General features: G+C 46.5%; 1 protein-coding gene across 1 annotated transcript in view; it reads left to right on the top strand.

Annotated features, from left to right (window-relative positions):
- LHFPL7 (LHFPL tetraspan subfamily member 7) overlaps nucleotides 1-18,724 on the top strand; it is a 146,694-nt gene that overhangs the window by 41,416 nt on the left and 86,554 nt on the right. The gene's annotated exons all lie outside the window — the stretch shown is intronic.

Raw genomic sequence — 18,724 nt, 5'->3', positions numbered from 1 at the left:
AATGCGAATACATGTGAAAATAACGTTAAGGCCCAAGCTGCAATGCAGAAGGTCTTGCTTACAAAAATGTTTGTCAAGAGTCGTCTTAACCAGACCTTTTTCTAATGCTGGTTTCTTAGTAGAAATTATTTGTATCACCAGGAAATTTGCTGCTCCCTTTTGTTAATAGTTTTTATTCTGTCCAGCCAGTTAGGAACGTCTCAACTCACAGGTTTCCTTTTATTCTTATTCTTATTATTTATTCTCTACCCAACTTTTGCTGTAGCTTTCCTTAGAACAACAGAGAGATCATGCTATAATTGTGGACAGTCTGATAAGCCCAGGTGAGATTCATTTCATAAAAAGGGGCCTAAACAAAGCTTGGAAAACACCTGACCACTGTGAGACATGATGAGATCTGCCAGATGTTCTGGCAAGTTGTGCTCCATATTCAACTCTAATGAAGGGATGGAGTTACATTATGGTATTGTCCCACTGAACTCAGGTATGCCTCTGCTTCTTCAGATATATTGGCATCTGAATATGAAGCAGTTGTTGAGCTTCTTGGCTTGGTTTAGTTTGTGTGTGAATGCACCGGTGGGCCGGATTCTGCCTTCTGTGCTCATGCAGTCACTGTAACAGAGGGCAGAATGGCCAAATTTCTGGTAGAGATAAAACTAGCTCACTGGGCTCAATTGTATTTTCCCCTGTACACGGCAGGAGCTAACTCTTCACTCTTGTTGTTAGGGCATGTCTGTTGCTTCTCCCTCACTCTGCTATAATAACAATAAGTGACGATAATTTGCACTTGCATGGCATCTTTCATCTGAGTATCTAACAGCAATTTGCAAACACTAATTAATTCCCACAGCAGCCCTGTGAGGTAAGTAAATATTAGCCAGTAGGCGACGCTTTGCTTTAGATATTGTATCTTTTATGTGAATTACCATATTGATTCTTGTAATAGGAATTACAATTTAATTAAAATAAAACATTATCCATTGGGCGGGAGAGAGGAGAACAATGTCTTTATTAGTATTATTTGTGTTGCAATAACGACTAGCAGCCCCATCACGGACCAGGACCGCATTGTGCTCGGCGTTGTACCAACAGAACAAAAAGACCCTAACCCAGTAAACTGGACAAAGCTGGATTGAACAATGATCGCCAACAGATGGGAGACTCCTGGCTCCCCGTTCTGTGTGCCATCCATTCTCTTATGTACAAATGACAGCTCTCACTGTGGCTTTGCATATTTTTGTTTGATAAAATTCCATACACAGAATTTAAGTGACCTCAAAAAAGTGTACGTATGCACACACACACTTCACGTATGGTGTGAGGCAGGATTCTGAGCTAGGAGTTGAATGAAGAACTGCTGATTCACAAGGACCTACGCACAGTCAAACCCATCATTCTTCATGCCTGACACCCCCTTGGTGATGTAACTAACTAGCCAAAGACTCATAGCATTAATTGCTCCGCACAAAACAAGGGAACACAGGTTCACTTTGCTAACAGTGTCAGAATTGAAAAATACTGTAAGCAACTTCTGACATTTAGTAGGGCTTAAAAATATTGCCTCTTGAGACCCAAACCCTGTTTATAATGGGTGTCCAGATTTCATTCACGTTCTTACCATCACTGCTATTAAAAGTTTTTGCATGTAACTGCATCTCTGGAGACTTGTGATGTCTCTGTTCCTTGTACCCAAGCTGTCCTGAAACAGACTAGTTTTATGCCCACCCTGCCTTGTGTCGCCCCCATTCCCCACCCCACTTATACTACCCCAACATGCCTGGGCAGAATAGCCCCACTTTATCTTCGTGGTTATTTGTGTTTAATTCTTTGTACCCCATTAACATCCTTCCAAAGGGTTTTAAAAACCTCTACAAGAAAGAAAGAAAGAGTTTAGTCTTGTAGCTCCTAATTTGTTGGTCAGAATAAAAAAATCCATTCCCCAAGAAGCTGATGACATTCCTGATGTATTTTCGTTCAGCTCCAGGGGTCTTCTCCTGGAAGCTGCCCCTGGGATGGGGCTTGAAATAAGGTACCCCAGACAGATGCCGTCGAGGGAATGGCAGGTGATGAATTCAGAGATTTCGGGAAGGGCACTGAAAATAAATGCCACGTCCTGACAGAAAACACCCAGAGCCAAACTTTAGTTACCTGCCAGGGAAACACGCACTGCCATACACCTGTCTGTGTGTGCAGAACCCCTTGAGGCTCTGCAGGGGCCGGCACAGTGGCCTCACTGTCATATTTGAACCACCTAGGCCCCTCCCTAGGAGATAAATCGCAGTTTAGCCAGTTTACTCAGTTCGGTCTCTTATGTGAAACCAAGGGGGGGGCAATGTTGTAAGGCCTGTGTTCCTGTTGTGAGCAGAGAGGCGTGCCCTCGTTCAAACCCCCCACACCGTTGTTTAATGCATTACGGGCTGTCTCCTGCACCTTTGCAGTCAGTAGCCGAGCATCCCCTGCCCCTCAAGGACTGGGTCCAACGTGCTCCTGGGCAGAGACTGGGACCAGGAATCTCTTTCTCTAGCTATAAATCTCTCTTGCAGCCTGTGCCACTCACACCAACACCCACTGTTCTCAGGGAGTGCCTGACAGCTGTTGCCCGGCAGGGTTTTATTGCTGAATGGAGAGTGCTATAGCGTACCTTTTAGAAACCCATCAGGGTGGGCGTCCTCAGGGGTGTACAGAGAAAACCTATCACATCTCCCCAGTCATGGATGTACTGAGGTACCAGCAAGTCCCATAGAGGCAGATAGAAATTGCAAACCCCGGGCTTTGAAAGACAAGTGGCTGGCAGAGGTGGAGGTGTGTGTGTAGGGAATCGCTCCCTGAATGCTCGAAAACATCCTGATTCAAGACCATTGCTGTCAGGACTTTAGCAGAAATAGATGGTGTTGGTTCTGACCGTGATCCTGAGTTAAAGCAGGAGGACAAACCCACTGGTGTGTCTGTGCCATAGAATAAACACACTTCCCTGAAGATCTCCTCTTGCCCCAGAAACCCATCAGAATTTCCACGTGATACGCCTCATCATCTGACCTGCAGAATTCAATCAGCTTTTTCGTGTTGCGAGGGAAAATCCTGTTACACGGTACCCTCACTGCAGCGCTAAATATGAACTACTCCTGTGGGATCTGATCTGAAAGCAGATGGACAGACCCGTTTCTCCCATCCCACTGCACTGAGGCTGTTATTAAAGATGACTCTTCATGCTCGGCCGAAGGGATAATGAAAACGAAGAAGGAAGCTGCTCGCCTGTCAGAATCTCTCTGGTTCCTGCCCCCAAATGGTTCGCTATTATATCTGTGTGTGCAGAGGCCAGGCTTCTCATGCAGCCTGCCCTTGCCCTCTGCTGCTGAACCTCCTAGTTGTTGGGGACAGCAAATAGAATCTGTATCTGCCTGTATCTGTAACTTTCACTCCATGCATCTGAAGAAGTTGGTTTTTTTACCCATGAAAGCTTATGCCCAAATAAATCTTTAGTTTTTAAGGTGCCACTGGACTCCTCATCTCGTTGTTTTTGTAGATGAGCCCAGCGATCCATGGCAGTGCAATGTGCAGCTGAGCAGGGCGCCTGAGTTAAGGTCCTGAGCTTGTTACAAGCTTCCTGGGCTCAGGGAGTGCTCAGCCCTTTAGGAAAACATCTCAGAATTGCCTGTCCCATATTTCCTCATTTGCCTCTTCTGCCGCATGACGCAGCATCGATAGAGACCAGAAGGGGCTCTGCCTAGACCTCCCTGGCGGAGGCCATGTCCCTGTGGCACACGGCCTTCACCCATTGTGGAGGTGCTGGGTAAATAAAGAAGTGAACATAGGGTCATCCCTGAAGAAGTCCTCCTGCCTTTTGGGCTGAAAACCTGTAGAGGGCCAAGTCTCACGCAGAGGGAAAGAGGAGGTTTTCTTGGTGGGCGGCTAGGCTAACTGGCCTCAGGATTAGAGTTTTGTGTACCATTTTCAGTGGCTCAGGAGATGGGAGGAGGGAGAGTCCAGACTTCTTGTTGTGCAGCCTTTTCCTGAGCCTTCATCAGAGACTATGAAGGCACCACCAGGGGCAAGTGCTCCAGGAAGAAAACAAGGGAAGCCAGTGCTCAGAACCACTGCTCCGTCCTCTAGCTCTGGGGCAGTGGTAACCTTCAGATCATCACACTTCAAAACGCATGCATCCAGCTCTGCGGCCTGCTCGGCTCTCGCTCCCACCTAGCAGCTCTGGCCCAGGAACGGGTTTGGAGAAGCACATGGTTCGGGTGGTGAATTTCCCATGCCGTGTACCCCAGTCTTGGTTAGCGTTCTCTTCTCTCCAGGCCTGGCAGCACTTTCCGCAGGGGGGCAAAAGCAAAGGAATGGAATAAATGCATCAACGAGTGCTCAGAGGGAACATGCAGCAGAACCAGTTCACAGGGTCAGTAACCAACCCAAGCCTGAAATCACAAGGCCCTGGAGTCAAAGAAGATTCCAGCCCCACTGCCGCTTCATGGCTTTGCTTCGTCCCTGGTGAAAAGCCTTGACCGTCTGGAGATGGTTGGGGAGGAGAGAATCACTCGCTGAAAGTGTTATGGAGCCCAACCAAACAGCTGAGTCCAGTCTGAAGTCAGGATTCAGTATGGAGCAATGGCCTGGAAAGGCCCTTTCAGTCCTAGAGGTGGTGCCGCAGCATGCTGAGCTGCCCCGGAAGGAATCATACACCTTCAGAAACAGCCATGTTGCCCATCCCACTACAGAGACCCCAGAGGGTGATGCAGCAGGAAGACAGCTGAGTTTGTCTTTGCAGCACTTTCTACCAATACCTGTTCAACATAGACGTTGCAAAGGGGCCAGCCTTGCTTCGTCCTGGGTTGAGATGACTCATATTAGTGTGACTGCAAAGGAGGGAGATTATCCTGGAGAACATGTGGTCTAGTAGGTAGCAAAGAAGGCTGAGGACACTGGGCACATCACTTCCCCCACTCGCTGCCTCAGTTTCCCCCTTCTCCGAGAGGAACGATGTTCCAGATTAAATCCCCAGCTCTGCCACGAATGTTCTGCACAACACTGGGCCAGTCACTTAGTCGCTCTGTGCCTTAGTCCCCCATTTGTAAAGTGTGCACCACAGCACTTCCCTTGCTCACCGGGGTGTTGTGGATACAGGGCTGGATTTAGGGGCAGGTGACCCAGACGGCCACCTGGGGTACCGGGCTTGGAGTTAGTGACAAAAGGGAAAATAGAATGTTTGAAGTAAAATGTTTCAGGTATTCTGTATGCGCTTTCATTTTTCACTAACCTCCTAGAATGTTCTGGACCTTTATACAATCTTGTGGAACCTTCCAGGTTTTCTGAGATCTACGTTTTCCTTGAAGCCTTTAGAACGTTGTCAGCCAGGCCCTCATGGGAATAAAAGGGGCCGGGCATAGCCAGTCGGTCAGTGAGATACAAGAACAAAGTGAAGTGAGAGCCCACCTGTGATATTGTTAACCTCGTTTTATTGTGTAATTGTGAAAGTGTACTTGTGACAGGGATAAATCATGTAGACAAATTGTGCATCACAGTCGTGAAATGGGCTTCAAATACAATACAAAAAATAAGGTATTCAAAAATTTAACAGTTGGAGGGAGGGGTGCCAAAGACGTTCCTCGGCTGGGGCACCATTTGGTCTAGGGCTGGCCCTGTGGGGATAAACACATTACAGATGTGAGATGAAATGCATCCTAGAATACTCAAGGACCTGACTGAGGAGATATATGAGCCATTAGCGATTATCTTTGAGAAGTCATGGAAGACGGGAGAGATTCCAGAGGACTGGAAAAAGGCAAATATAGTGCCCATCTATAAAAAGGGAAATAAGGACAATTACAGACCAGTCAGCTTAACTTCTGCACCCTGAAAGATAATGGAGCAAATAATTAAGCAATCAATTTGCAAACATCCAGAAGATAATAACGTGATAAGTAACAGTCAGCATGGATTTGTCAAAAACAAATTGCGTCAAACCAACCTGATAGCTTTCTTTGACAGGCTAACAAGCCTTGTGGATGAGGGGAAGTGGTGACGTGGTATATCTTGATTTTAGTAAAGCTTTTAATACTGTCTTGCATGACCTCATAAACAAACTAGGGAAATGCAGCCTAGGTGGAGCTACTATATGGTGGGTGCAAAACTGGTTGGAAAACCGTTCCCAGAGAGTAGTTATCAGTGGTTCACAGTCAAGCTAGGAGGGCATAACGAGTGGGGTCCTGCAGGGATTAGTTCTGGGTCCGGTTCTGTTCAATATCTTCATCAATGATTTAGATAATGGCATAGAGAGTACACTTGTGAAGTATGAGGACCATACCAATCTGGGAGGGGTTGCAAGTGCTTTGGAGGATAGGATTATAATTAAAAATGATCTGGACAAACTGGAGAAATGGTGTGAAGTAAAGAGGATGAAATTCAGTAAGGACAAATGCAAAGTACTCCACTTAGGAAGGGACAATCAGTTGCACACATACAAAATGGAAACGACTGCCTAGGAAGGAGTACTGCGGAAAGGGATCTGTGGGTCTTAGTGGACCACAAGCTAAATATGAGTCAACAGTGTAACACTGTTGCAGAAAAAGCGAACATCATTCCGGGATGTATCAGCAGGAGTATTGTAAGCAAGACATGAGAAGTAATTCTTCTGCTCCACTCCATGCTGATTAGGCCTCAACTGGAGTATCGTGTCCAGTTCTGGGCGTCACATTTCAGGAAGGATGTGGACAAATTGGAGGAAGTCCAGAGAAGAGCAACAGAAATGATTAAAGGCCTAGAAAACATGACCTATGAGGCAAGATTGAAAAAAATTGGTTTGTTTAGTTTGGAGAAGAGAAGACTAAGGGGGGACATGATAACAGTTTTCAAGTACGTAAAAGGTTGTTACAAGGAGGAGGGAGAAGAATTGTTCTTCTTAACCTCTGAGGATAGGACAAGAAGCAATGGGCTTAAATTGCAGCAAGGGAGGTTTAGGACATTAGGAAAAACTTTCTAACTGTCAGGGTGGTTAAACACGAATAAATTGCCTAGGGAGGTTGTGGAATCTCCATGATGGGAGATTTTTAAGAGCAGGTTAGACAAACACCTGTCAGGGGTGGTCTAGATGATACTTAGTCCTGCCATGAGTGCAGGGGACTGGACCAGATGACCTCTCGACGTCCCTTCCTGTCCTGATTCTATGATTCTATGTTCAGACACTACAGTAATGCGGTTCTGATAGGTACTCTAGCTTGCTAGCTTTCCAAAAAGGGGACAGAGATACGTCCCCTCCTTTGTAAAGCACTTGGAAATCTGTGGGTGAAAAGTGCAATACAAGATTTTAATATTATTAATCACTTGTTGAGCAAAGAGCACACAGTGTTGCACAGAACCTAGGAACAGACCCTCCCACAGGAATGTCCTCTTCTTTGCATTCAGGACTAAGCCAGTGAAGCTGCTTTATGGACTCATTTTAACCCTGCAGGTAATGGATTTGCTAATAAAGCATGACTTTCTCATGCTAGGTTGCTAGGGCAGCCGATGAAATTCACACCCTTCTGGGATGTTAAATCATTAATCCATAGAATGTCATTAGTTACAGGTCAGGAGGAGATATCAGCCTGCTATCATCCTGGCTCCCTCTCTATTTAAAAAATGACAGTGTGCATTGAATTTCCCCCAGCACGAAATGTGTAAGATAAAAAGAACATTAGGGCTGTTAATGAAGGAATTCTACAAGCGTCCGTTCAGCAAAAGAGAGGCTGATATATGGATGCGGGAATAGCTCGGCCGGCCAATTCATTATCACCCAGCAGCATTAATGTGCTGGGGATCTTCCAGCCTTCTGGGTATTAACTTGTACAATATATAAAATTCTAGGTGAAATTTTCTCTCTCTCTCTCTCACATACACCCACACAGAGCCCGTTCCCCTGTGCACAGCCTGCTTACTCTGGATTTGTGTGGAGGGAAATGGGGGTGTATGGCATCCAACATAACCCCTGCCAATTTGCAATCAGTGCGTGCGCAGCTCTGGGTCTCCTCTGCAACTGCTGTGCGCTCCTCACATGGGCAATGGAATCCAGATAATCACAGACCCTATAGCCATGTCTTCTCCTCCTCCCCAATCCCATCATGGTGGATTATGTGGACCCGGTTGCAGAGCCTAGATCCACCATGCATACGGGATGAAAAATCTCACTGCCTGCCCGCTCAACTTCACCCCCCATCCTGGGCAGCAGACTCAACTCTACTTGCTAAAGACCTTTGCCTGCGGGGATTTTCACCCACTGGAGTGTAGAATCATAGACTGTAGGGCTGGAAGGTACCTCAAGAGGTCATCAAGTCCAGCCCCCCACGCTGAGGCAGAAACAAGTAAACCTAGACCATCCCTGGCAGGTGTTTGTCCAACCTGTAATTAAAAACCACCACCGACAGGGATTCCACAGCCTCCCTCAGCAGCTTGTACCAGAGCTAGACCACCCTGACAGTTAGAAAGTTTTTCCTAATGTCTAACCTAACTCTCCCTTGCTGCAGACTGAGCCTGTGACTTATTGTCCTGTCTTAAGTGGACATGGATTACAGTCAATCACCGTCCTCTCTCTCCTTTTTGTGACCCTGTTCTCCATCCACTCACACACTTTGTCTGTCTTGTCTATTTATATCTCAAGCTCTTTGAGGCAAGATCTATCTCTTACTATGTGTATGGACCGTGTCTAGCGCAATGGGCCCCGAACCAAGTACTACTGTCATACAAATAATTTCAAAAATCCGCATCAGGCAATGTGGGGAGGAGGGAGCAACCAACAGATCCATGTAACTCTGGCTGCAACAGCCCCATCACTACCTCCAAATCTCCCTCTGCATAGGCTGCAATGCAGCGAGTCCCTGCAGAACACAGCTCCATAGTGTCATGCAACACGTCAGTGGCAAAGCTGGGAACACAACCCAGGTTGCCTGGCTACTCAGGCCAGTGCCCGAGCCACTAGCCCACACAGTTAACACCCCCTGCGCGCGGGGCTTTGCATTTGGTGCTGATGCAGTTTGCGTTGAGGCCAGCACAGGTGCTAGGGACAGACAAAAATGTGTGGGAATGAGGCAAAGTCCCTGGAAAGGCAAGCGGCTGGGACAGTTAAATAAAAATGAGGACCTCTGAGTGTTTTACTGATATTGAGCAGGCTGGCCATAAACCATAGCCTCTATGCAGTATTGACAAACGAAAATGTACTAGGTACATTTGGTCAAGCTAATGGGCTGCTGAAGCCCTCACTGGGCCTCAGTAAGTGCTGTATATTGTGCCTTTTAATATCATTTCCCTATGGATTAATTCTTATTCAAACTGAGGTGGCCCTGAGTCAACAGAAGTAAGTCGTGCAGTTTATTGTGATTCAGACACGATGCATCGCTCTGTTTTGTCATTTCTTTCCCCATTCCTCTCCCCTCCCTCCAAGTGGGAATCTTTGTTCGAAATTAATCTTTCCCCAGCAGGAGGGTGAGCAGCAAGGAGAGAACCTCCCTCAGAAAATAATTACGTTTGTTGCATGGCACCAGGGTGTTTCTTTAAGGTAGAATAATTGTGGCTGTACTGTGTAGAATAAATTGTATGTAGGCCATGAAACAATGATCTCTTGAGTCTCTGCCCAGGAAAGTTCTGTCCTTGCTATGGACAAGTGTAGGACTGATTCTGTCACTGGTAGAGCCAAGAGTGCTCACTATAAAACTTCATTAGAGATCCTAGGAAATACAGTGCGTACAGAGGAAGGATGGTTTTGTGGTTAGTGCACTGGGCTGACAGTCAGGAGATATGGATTCAAATTCTGGCTCTGCCCTAGACTCACTGTGTGACTTGGGTCAAGTCACTTACTCCCTTTGTGTCTCCTCAGTTCCACATCCGTAAAGTGGAGGTACTAATACTTCCTTTCTCTGTTTTGGTTGTAAGCTCTTTGGGGTAGGGATGATATTTTACTTTATGTATGTACAAAACCTAGCGCCATGGGGTTCTGATCTCAGTTGGGGCCTTCAGGCGCTCCCATAATATAAATAAATAATGCGGCCACATTTGTTGCTATAGCACCAGCTAACTGTTCCCAAACCTTCAACGAGCTTTCAGTTTTTTAGCCACTCACAAGTGGAAACTATGAATGAATTGAAGTCAATAGCAAAATTCTCCCTGAGTTCAAGGGGCCCGAGATTTTACCCTGTGTGTGTGGTTTCCCCTAACAGATAAATAACATTTGTAAAAAACTGTGTACCCATAATGTGTGTACATGTATATTTGCATCTATATGTATATAGACATATTCTCTCATGCATCACATACCAAATACAGTTCATTCCATCTGTCTATACTTTATTTGGTATATGATACGTTAGTGAGAGCTCAAGCATTGTAAATACACAAGAGTAACAAACTGTTAAAGCCACATTTGAACTTGCCTCTGAAGTACCAGTTTAAATTGATTCGCTTCAGATACCTCACTCCAGCTTTCCCCGAGACCCAGGAGGAGCAGTACAGGGGGTGGGGACTGAGGGCTAGTGAAGTGTGAGGAGGGGAATTAATAGATTTTTTTTCTTGCGTTTCTCTGCTGTTTTATGTTCTTGAATAGAGGTGTGTGTTAATTCTGCTCACTTTTAGGTGGCTATGTTAGTTGGTAGTAGCTGTGGAGCTGTGCAGACCTATGTTGTTAAATAATAAATACAATAATCATAGGTTAGAATTTCATATTCATCACCTTTGTGGCTGTGATTATTACCTCTCTGGGATTCCCTGGTGGAAGGGAGCAGATCAGCAAACACATTATTTCTTCTCGTCAGAATATAAACAAGAACAAATATTGAATCAGCTTTTGTCCCAACCCCGCTGGCTCCCTTCTAATACAGATTTGACATGTATCCTCATTAGTTGGGTGGCTTTTTGGGCTTTATCCTTTTCTCCTCTGTTATCAGTAGCAGCTTCTAACCCCTTGCAAAATCAGTCTGGACTTGGCTTTTTAAAGACAAGGGTGGCATGTTCCCACTTCCGCTATTTTTGTCCGTGTAAGGGGAATTGGAGAATCCTTAGCTTCCAGGTTTAGAGCTCCTGAACCCTGCTTTACAAAGGGGCTGGGCTACTTTAGTGGACACTAAGACGGGTGCCTCCCACGTGCAGTGATATTGTCTGAAAGGTGGAAATGTGATAAACATTACTGGCTCCATCAATAAATTAACGTTCTCCCCCTTGATTTGTGTTAAACTCTCCTTTCCCACTGCCTAACCTGACCTTTGTCTCTTGAAATTAAAACTCGGTTCCTATTTTCCCTCATCCCCATCCTCCTGCCCCACTTTGCAGAGCTAAGGGAATTTAGCAGAGCTCTGCAGACAGGAGCAAAATGAATACAGTGTAATAAAAAGATGGATCCAGCCCTCTAACTTCAAGATAAAGGGCCAGGCATAGACAACCAGGGGCAATGAAAGATGCTTTCATGTATCTGAGCAGGGGAGCCAGCAAAAGTAATGAGAAGATATCTGTACCAAGCTCAATCGTTTCAGCCCTTTCAGCTATAGCTGATCAAATAGGCACATGGGGCTTTGAATTTCATTCACATAAATTCAGACATGGAGCCCGAATTGAACCAGGTGATGCAGGTTTGGGGCCTGTTTCTGAGAGCAGCACCACTGAGAGCTGGGAGGAGGGGAGGTGCTCAGCATCTTGCAAGGGATCAGGCCCTTGTGTTTGGCTCTTGGCTGCTATTTTTAAGCAGCTGAACCCTGCAGCCCCTCCCTCATCACACCCCCCCCCCCATTCCATAAGGAAAGAGTATGTAAACTTTGTGCAGATAAAGCAAAATGTGAATTGCAAGGCGAGCGGGTCTGGCAAGGCTATAGTGCTCTGGGGATTGCTTCCAAGAGAGAACACGATTTAAAGCTGGGGTGAGGGGACGAGGCAGAAAGGGGTGGACGGAAGGGCAGCTATAGAATGACTGCCCTTCGCAAGCACCGCTGCTGCCAGTTACCGGAGACATGAGACGCACATTGTCTCCAGCCACCATTGTTGTCCTCAACATCAACATCAGAGGGGGAAGGGCTGCATTTGTGTAATTTTCATCCCACCAAGTCTGGGTGCTCTCTCAGAGTGCAGCTCTTGCCAGAAGCTTGGTAGCTGTTAAAATGGCACCCTGGCCTGGGACATGTTTTTGCCTCAGACTCCATCTTGAGTTTTCTCAGTTTACCCAGACAAAAAAGTTTCTGTCCCCTCCCTGTTTGCTCTGGGATCTGACCACCAAGCTGGGTTCCTTCTGGCTTGTGCATCATCACCAGCCAGAAAGATTCTGCAGGCCAGATTCTGCCCTCATTTATACTTGTGTCTTCAATGGGTTTACACAGGTGGAACCGAGGGCAGAATTTAGCCCTGCAATTGCACCTTAGTTCACACTCTCTGTTGATGATGTGTGAGCCAGGAGAGAATGCAACTCACTTCCCATGGCATGGTGAGCTCTGCAGGGCTCATGGCAGTGCGAGGAAGTGCAAATAGATTTCTGTCACTAGAGTCAGCAGGTGTGACTGTGAATGCAGCCTGGTGCTAATCTGCTGAGTAAGAATGAGGTTACAGCCACATGGTCGTTGCCAGGGAGGAACAGCACTGTGGCTCAGGTGTCCGAACGGGGGCCAGCTTCTGATCAAACCTGTTCCAAAAAACTCCACTGGACAGAACAGGTTGTAAAGGGATGGAGAGGACCCGTAATGCAGCTGTGTGTCCTGTAACCATGTCCTGCTTCTGATTTCACCCTTTCCTTGAGTTCCCAGAAGCTTGAGTCAGCTGTCCTGGTCCAGTGCCCTCACATACAGCAGCTTTAGCACTGACCTCCAAGAGCAGGGAGCGAAGGAGTGATTCACTATTTGCATTCCAGATGCTGAGTATTCATGGCCACATCAGAGACTTGAAAGAGGGAGAAAGGCAGAGGGAGGGGTGGAGCATGCCCAAACAAACCCAAACCTGACATGTTGGCAGAGGTCTCCACTGAGGGTCATTGGGAATGCAAAAGAAGCTGGGGCTTTTTGACACACTATCTCATGGGCTGATGAACACGGTGCGGTGTGACATTTAATTTCACATGGCCCCAAGGAATAGAGAAGGGCAAAGGGATCACCAAGACTGTTCAGACAGGAAACTCGCCCTGATCAAAATCACACTTGCCTTAGTAGCTGTTGATGCAGGAATACAAGAGAGACCGTTACCCTGATCCCCTGGAACTTACTGGGGCCAGAGAAAGGGGCACAGGTCTATCTTTTCCTAAAGTGATCAGCTGGAGATGCTTTAGGGGGGCGAGGATGCTTAGCACTTACTGAAAACTGGTCCCTTTTGAAAAACTAGCCCATAATATCTGCATACCCCAGAGTAAAAGGAGCAAATTCAGCTCTGGCATAAGCAGATACAATTCCCCTGGATGTCAATTCAAGTAGTTCCATGGCCAAATTTGGCTCATGCTATCTAAATCCTCCAGCAACCACAAATTGCATCAGTGGCAACAAAACGTGTTCGCCTTCTCTGAGACAGGAAAAATCATTCTGCCTGACAAGAGGCATGATTCTTCCTCTTGCTTTGATCTTCTTTCCTCAGCCCTGTTTATGGAGATAAGAGGCCAGTATACTTCGAGCTTCTTTGATTGAGAATTTGTTTCCCCTTGTCCTTTTAAAAATTATACTTAACAAAGAACATAGATGAGGAAAAAGTCCTTTGCCATATGGCTCTATAACATTCCAAAGGAGAAATGTTGGTTAAAGGACATTAAGTCTGAACAGAGCCATGCTCAGCTGTGTATTGCCTATGCCAGTCTCTCTGTAAGAACAGCTGCCATTCAGATTCTGTCTATCAGGTGCTGGGCTGGAGGACAAGGGCATAATGTTTATAGACCAACATTAAAATTAATCTTTGAGAAGCTATTGCACAGCGTTTCAAGTGATTGCCGCAGGAAAGGCAGCTAAAAGGAGCACACGGGATTTATCTGTCTGGATAACAGACAACAGACTCACCGATCACCCTATGATCCCTGAGCACTCACCCTAACCCTAACCTCACAAGAGACCCCCTTTCCCTGTTCTGAACCCCACAACCTAAATAGCATCCAGCAACTGCCATATTAGGGAACAAGACCAAAGCCAGGTATAGTTACAAATTAACAGATTTTTCAATTGACATAATTCCCCCCTCCCCTTGCAGGTAAATATAATGCTGGTGAAAGGTGCTAGCCTGACTGTGCCTAAAATGGACACAGTTTATCTCCAGGACAGGTACCGTTACTCCCCTCTGCATTGTTCCTCTCTCATGTGACTCAGCATGTAATTGCACTTGGTATTCTTGCTGATTCATGGTAGCCCAAAGTGAAAACCCAAAGCCAGGGAGAGATTGTATGCTGCCCTATGAACTCTCCTCCACCAGATGGTGTCCCCATGGCAGGTCATCTTAACCCGTCTTCGTCTAGTGTATGGTGAGGCTCCGGTATCAGAACAGGACTGGCCATACCCTGCAGAGAACATACACACCATGTTGTAAGATAGACAATCAATGCAACATTGTAATACTTTGCACGGCTATAGTGCCCTTCATCCTGGGATCTCTGCAAACTTTATAGATACTGTAAACCTGATGAATTAAATCTCACAACTCTCCTGAGAGGTAGGGAAGTATTGTTATCCCCCTTTTGTTGATGGATAAAATCATACAGCTAATCTCGAAAGAGATGCCAGGAGTCCTAACTCACAGTCTTACTCCCCTTTCCAGTTGATACTGTGTTTCAACTAGCAAAGAAAAATGACATCACTCAGTAGGATTCCAAGGAAATGGCCTATTAGCATCACAAATGCTCTTGATTGGTCTGTGTGACACATTGTAACATTCGACATGTCCCGCGCTTGCATTTGTAAATACAACCTGGCTGAAAAATGCCTTTGATTATTATTTTTATAGGAATCAATGATAGTAGCAAAGCTAAACTTTGTATTGATCACACTAATTGTGTCCACTCTCCAGCTGGAGGGCATCTGAGCATGCAGTCTAGAAGTTTTCTGAGATCCGAAATGGCCTGAGCTGCATGAGAACTCAGCTAGTGGGTGGAATCTGAGACAGCATCCAGAGGCTGAACAAACACAGTGAAGAAAGGCAGCTTTCCAAGCAACTGGGACGCTCAGGACTAAGGAAAGGATTAAGGGTCTGGAATTGGATTAAACTGCTGGCAACTGCAATTTGGCCCCAAAGTAGATTTTGTATGTTGCTTAAGAAATTGCATGAAGCCTTGTAGGTAGACAAGGGGGTCCAGAATGTGCAATGGGATGGAGCGAGCAGGAGAAGCTATCTGTCCAGCAGCAGGTAAAACTGAGCCATATAGTGCATGTGAAATTGCAGAAGCGACAATTGCTTCACTGGCCCAACACAGAGTTTTTAAAATAAATTCTGTTCAGTATCCTATAGAAGGCTAGGAAATAGTTTCCTGAATACACTGTTTTGTTTCTCTTACAGTTTCTCTGGCAGTGAAAGTTCTTAAAGTGATTTCGCCCATTTCATATCTTCAGATAACATTTGTAAAGTTGAGGTTTGATTTTCATTTAAGTCATGGGAGAATCCTCCACACATTCTTCTTCTAGTTACCCGTGGGCTGCTGGAGGAACTGCTGTGCATTTCTTGGCAGGGATCAAAGACCTGCACGCAGCCTCTCTTTGTGTACGTAAACTCTCATTTGATCTTCTTTTGTTTTCCCGTTTGCTGTAGATTACTTGGACACAAGCCAGGCGTGGCTTTGCACTGGCTCTTTTGCAAACCCCATAACAAGTGAGGTGAGCATTGTGAGTTCATCTGCAAACATAGCACAAAAAGAGGCATGTTCGTGTAAAATAGCTCTGCTCCAGAGCCTCAGCGATTCCTCCTGGGGGCTTGTCATAAATATAAAGGGAAGGGTAAACCCCTTTGAAATCCCTCCTGGCCAGGGGAAAGCTCCTCTCACCTGTAAAGGGTTAAGAAGCTAAAGGTAACCTCGCTGGCACCTGACCAAAATGACCAATGAGGAGACAAGATACTTTCAAAAGCTGGGAGGAGGGAGAGAAACAAAGGGTCTGTGTCTGTCTGTATGCTGCTCTTGCCAGGGGCAGAACAGGAATGGAGTCTTAGAACTTTTAGTAAGTAATCTAGCTAGGTATGTGTTAGATTATGATTTCTTTAAATGGCTGAGAAAAGAATTGTGCTGAATAGAATAACTATTTCTGTCTGTGTATCTTTTTTGTAACTTAAGGTTTTGCCTAGAGGGGTTCTCTATGTTTTTGAATCTAATTACCCTGTAAGATATCTACCATCCTGATTTTATGGGGGGATTTCTTTATTTCTATTTACTTCTATTTTTTATTAAAAGTCTTCTTGTAAAACACTGAATGCTTTTTCATTGTTCTCAGATCCAAGGGTTTGGGTCTGTGGTCACCTATGCAAATTGGTGAGGCTTTTTATCCAACATTGCCCAGGAAGGGGGGGGGTGCAAGTGTTGGGAGGATTGTTCATTGTTCTTAAGATCCAAGGGTTTGGGTCTGTAGTCACCTAGGCAAATTGGTGAGGCTTTTTACCAAACCTTGTCCAGGAAGTGGGGTGCAAGGTTTTGGGAAGTATTTTGGGGGGAAGGACGCGTCCAAACAGCTCTTCCCCAGTAACCAGTATTAGTTTGGTGGTGGTAGCGGCCAGTCCAAGGACAACGGGTGTAATATTTTGTACCTTGGGGAAGTTTTGACCTAAGCGGGTAAAGATAAGCTTAGGAGGTTTTTCATGCAGGTCCCCACATCTGTACCCTAGAGTTCAGAGTGGGGGAGGAACCTTGACAGGGCTGCAAGGGGCTTGCTTTCATCAGTGGGGCTCATGCGTGTGCAGGCAGGACTGGAAGAAAGAAGAACGGCTTTGGCAAATGGGAAGACTTGGAAGCGGTAGGCCACACTAAAGCAAAAAACCAGACCAAGGATCTCCAAGAGCTAACTCTTCCTGAGACGGCTCCACAATACATGGGGGCCATCCTGGAAGCGTCTGAGTTGAGACAGACAGCTGATAAAATGTAGATCTGCCCCACACTGCCGGAGCCCCAGTGGTGTAAACAAAGAGGGGGCTGTGAAGGCTCCAGGGCTTCAGAAATTCCTCCCACTCTGTTGGTCCAAAATAACCCCTGACTCATGACACTCAGGGCATATGCAAAGACTCGTCTCTTTCCCGAGGTGTCTGGAAACAAGGGGTGGCAATTGTAAGGGTGGAGAATTATTTGAGAGGAAGGACTTCAGGGAAGTTCAGGAACCCTGTAGCCTGAAGGCAGGTAAGGAAGAGTATATGCATCCAGCATTGTCCTCTGGAGAGAGACAGAGTTTTGTTGGCTCTTTTTACCTCCATTTTGGAGGGCAATGTGCTGCAGATCGTGTGTTAGATCCAACGTCTGTGGAAGCCAGTGAGAGTCAGATCAGGCCAATAAGCTGCATTTTCAAAGCACTTGGGTTATCTAAGGAAAAAAGAGCACCGGTACATCCAGCAGGAGTGGGTGGGTGATGTAAGCCAGGGAATCCTTCCATGTTACTTTCGAAGGGCACAGTTATCCCTGGGACTCACCAGGTAAGGAGCCATGGAGAGAAAAGGTGTGGTGCCCTACCCTGTAACGTAGCCACTCAGCACTGTGCATTTGCATTTACACTCACTCCCCTCAAAGTTGCTGTCCTAAGGTTGCCAGGGTAGGAGAGAAGACTGCACAATATGGCTGCTGCCTCCTTTGATCCAGGATGCTTCTTGAGATGCCCTGAAGCGAACAGCCCACCAAATGGCTTGTAATGGAGCTTCCGGCAGTGCCTGATGGCTCTCCACCCTCCATGGGGAGTTGATTATCCGTGTCTGTGCTGCTGAGCTCAGCTCCTTTCCCTCCCAGCAAACCCACCTGCCTAGGTAAGCTAGCATAAAGCACTGAGGAGGCTGTTGCTGAATGAGAATGTTGGCTCGGGGAAAACATTTGAGGCATAGGTGCTCTTTTCCCCTCTAGCAGATCTGACCCATGCTATGCAATTTGCAAGCAGATGTCTGCCAGGCATTCCTTCCATGGGCTGCCAGCCAAACCCAGACCCGCCATCCAGACCCTTGTCCCCTGCACTCTTCCTGTGGCACAGGGCTGCTGATGACACTGACTAATGCATTTTGTTGCTGAAGGCCAGGCCTGTCCCAGGAAGCAAAGCTCATTCCCTTTGACTTTGCAAGAAGGTTTCTGCCTAAGTCAGTGATGCGTTGCATTAAGGAGGGCTCCAGGCGAGAGGCCCGGGGAAACACTCGCATTTTGTCATGGCCTGCACCTGCCCCAAGTGGCTCCATACCCACTGGGCCTCCCAATGGCAAGTCAAAGTTCTTGCTGCACCCCAAGGATGGTTGGTCGCAGTCATTTATCACGCTGGAATACAAAGCCCTCCGCAGCATTGCACCCTCACCTGTGGTTAGTACATCTCCCTGCTGAGCCTCACGTCCAGGGTTGTAGTGGATGGAAAGACGAGGGAGCGCTGTCAGTTCCCGGTCATGGGGCAGGGGGAGCTGTGGGGCAGCCCTGCTCTCCCAATCCAGGAAGTGGATGGGAGAGCTTTTAGCAGAGAAGGGGAACTATGCATCACTTGCTCAGGTCTGCTCAAGCACATGTATTTCTTCATGTTACTTATTCAGCCACCAAAATGAACTGAAAAGCCGTTTGTATGGTTAGCTTGGAGAAGGACAAGGGGGAGAAGGCAGTTTACAGATGCATCTGAATCCT

This window comes from Lepidochelys olivacea, assembly GCF_965140295.1.
Source record: "Lepidochelys olivacea isolate rLepOli2 genome assembly, chromosome: 17".
Taxonomy (NCBI): Eukaryota; Metazoa; Chordata; order Testudines; family Cheloniidae; genus Lepidochelys; species Lepidochelys olivacea.
This window is presented reverse-complemented; position numbering and strand designations above follow the sequence as displayed.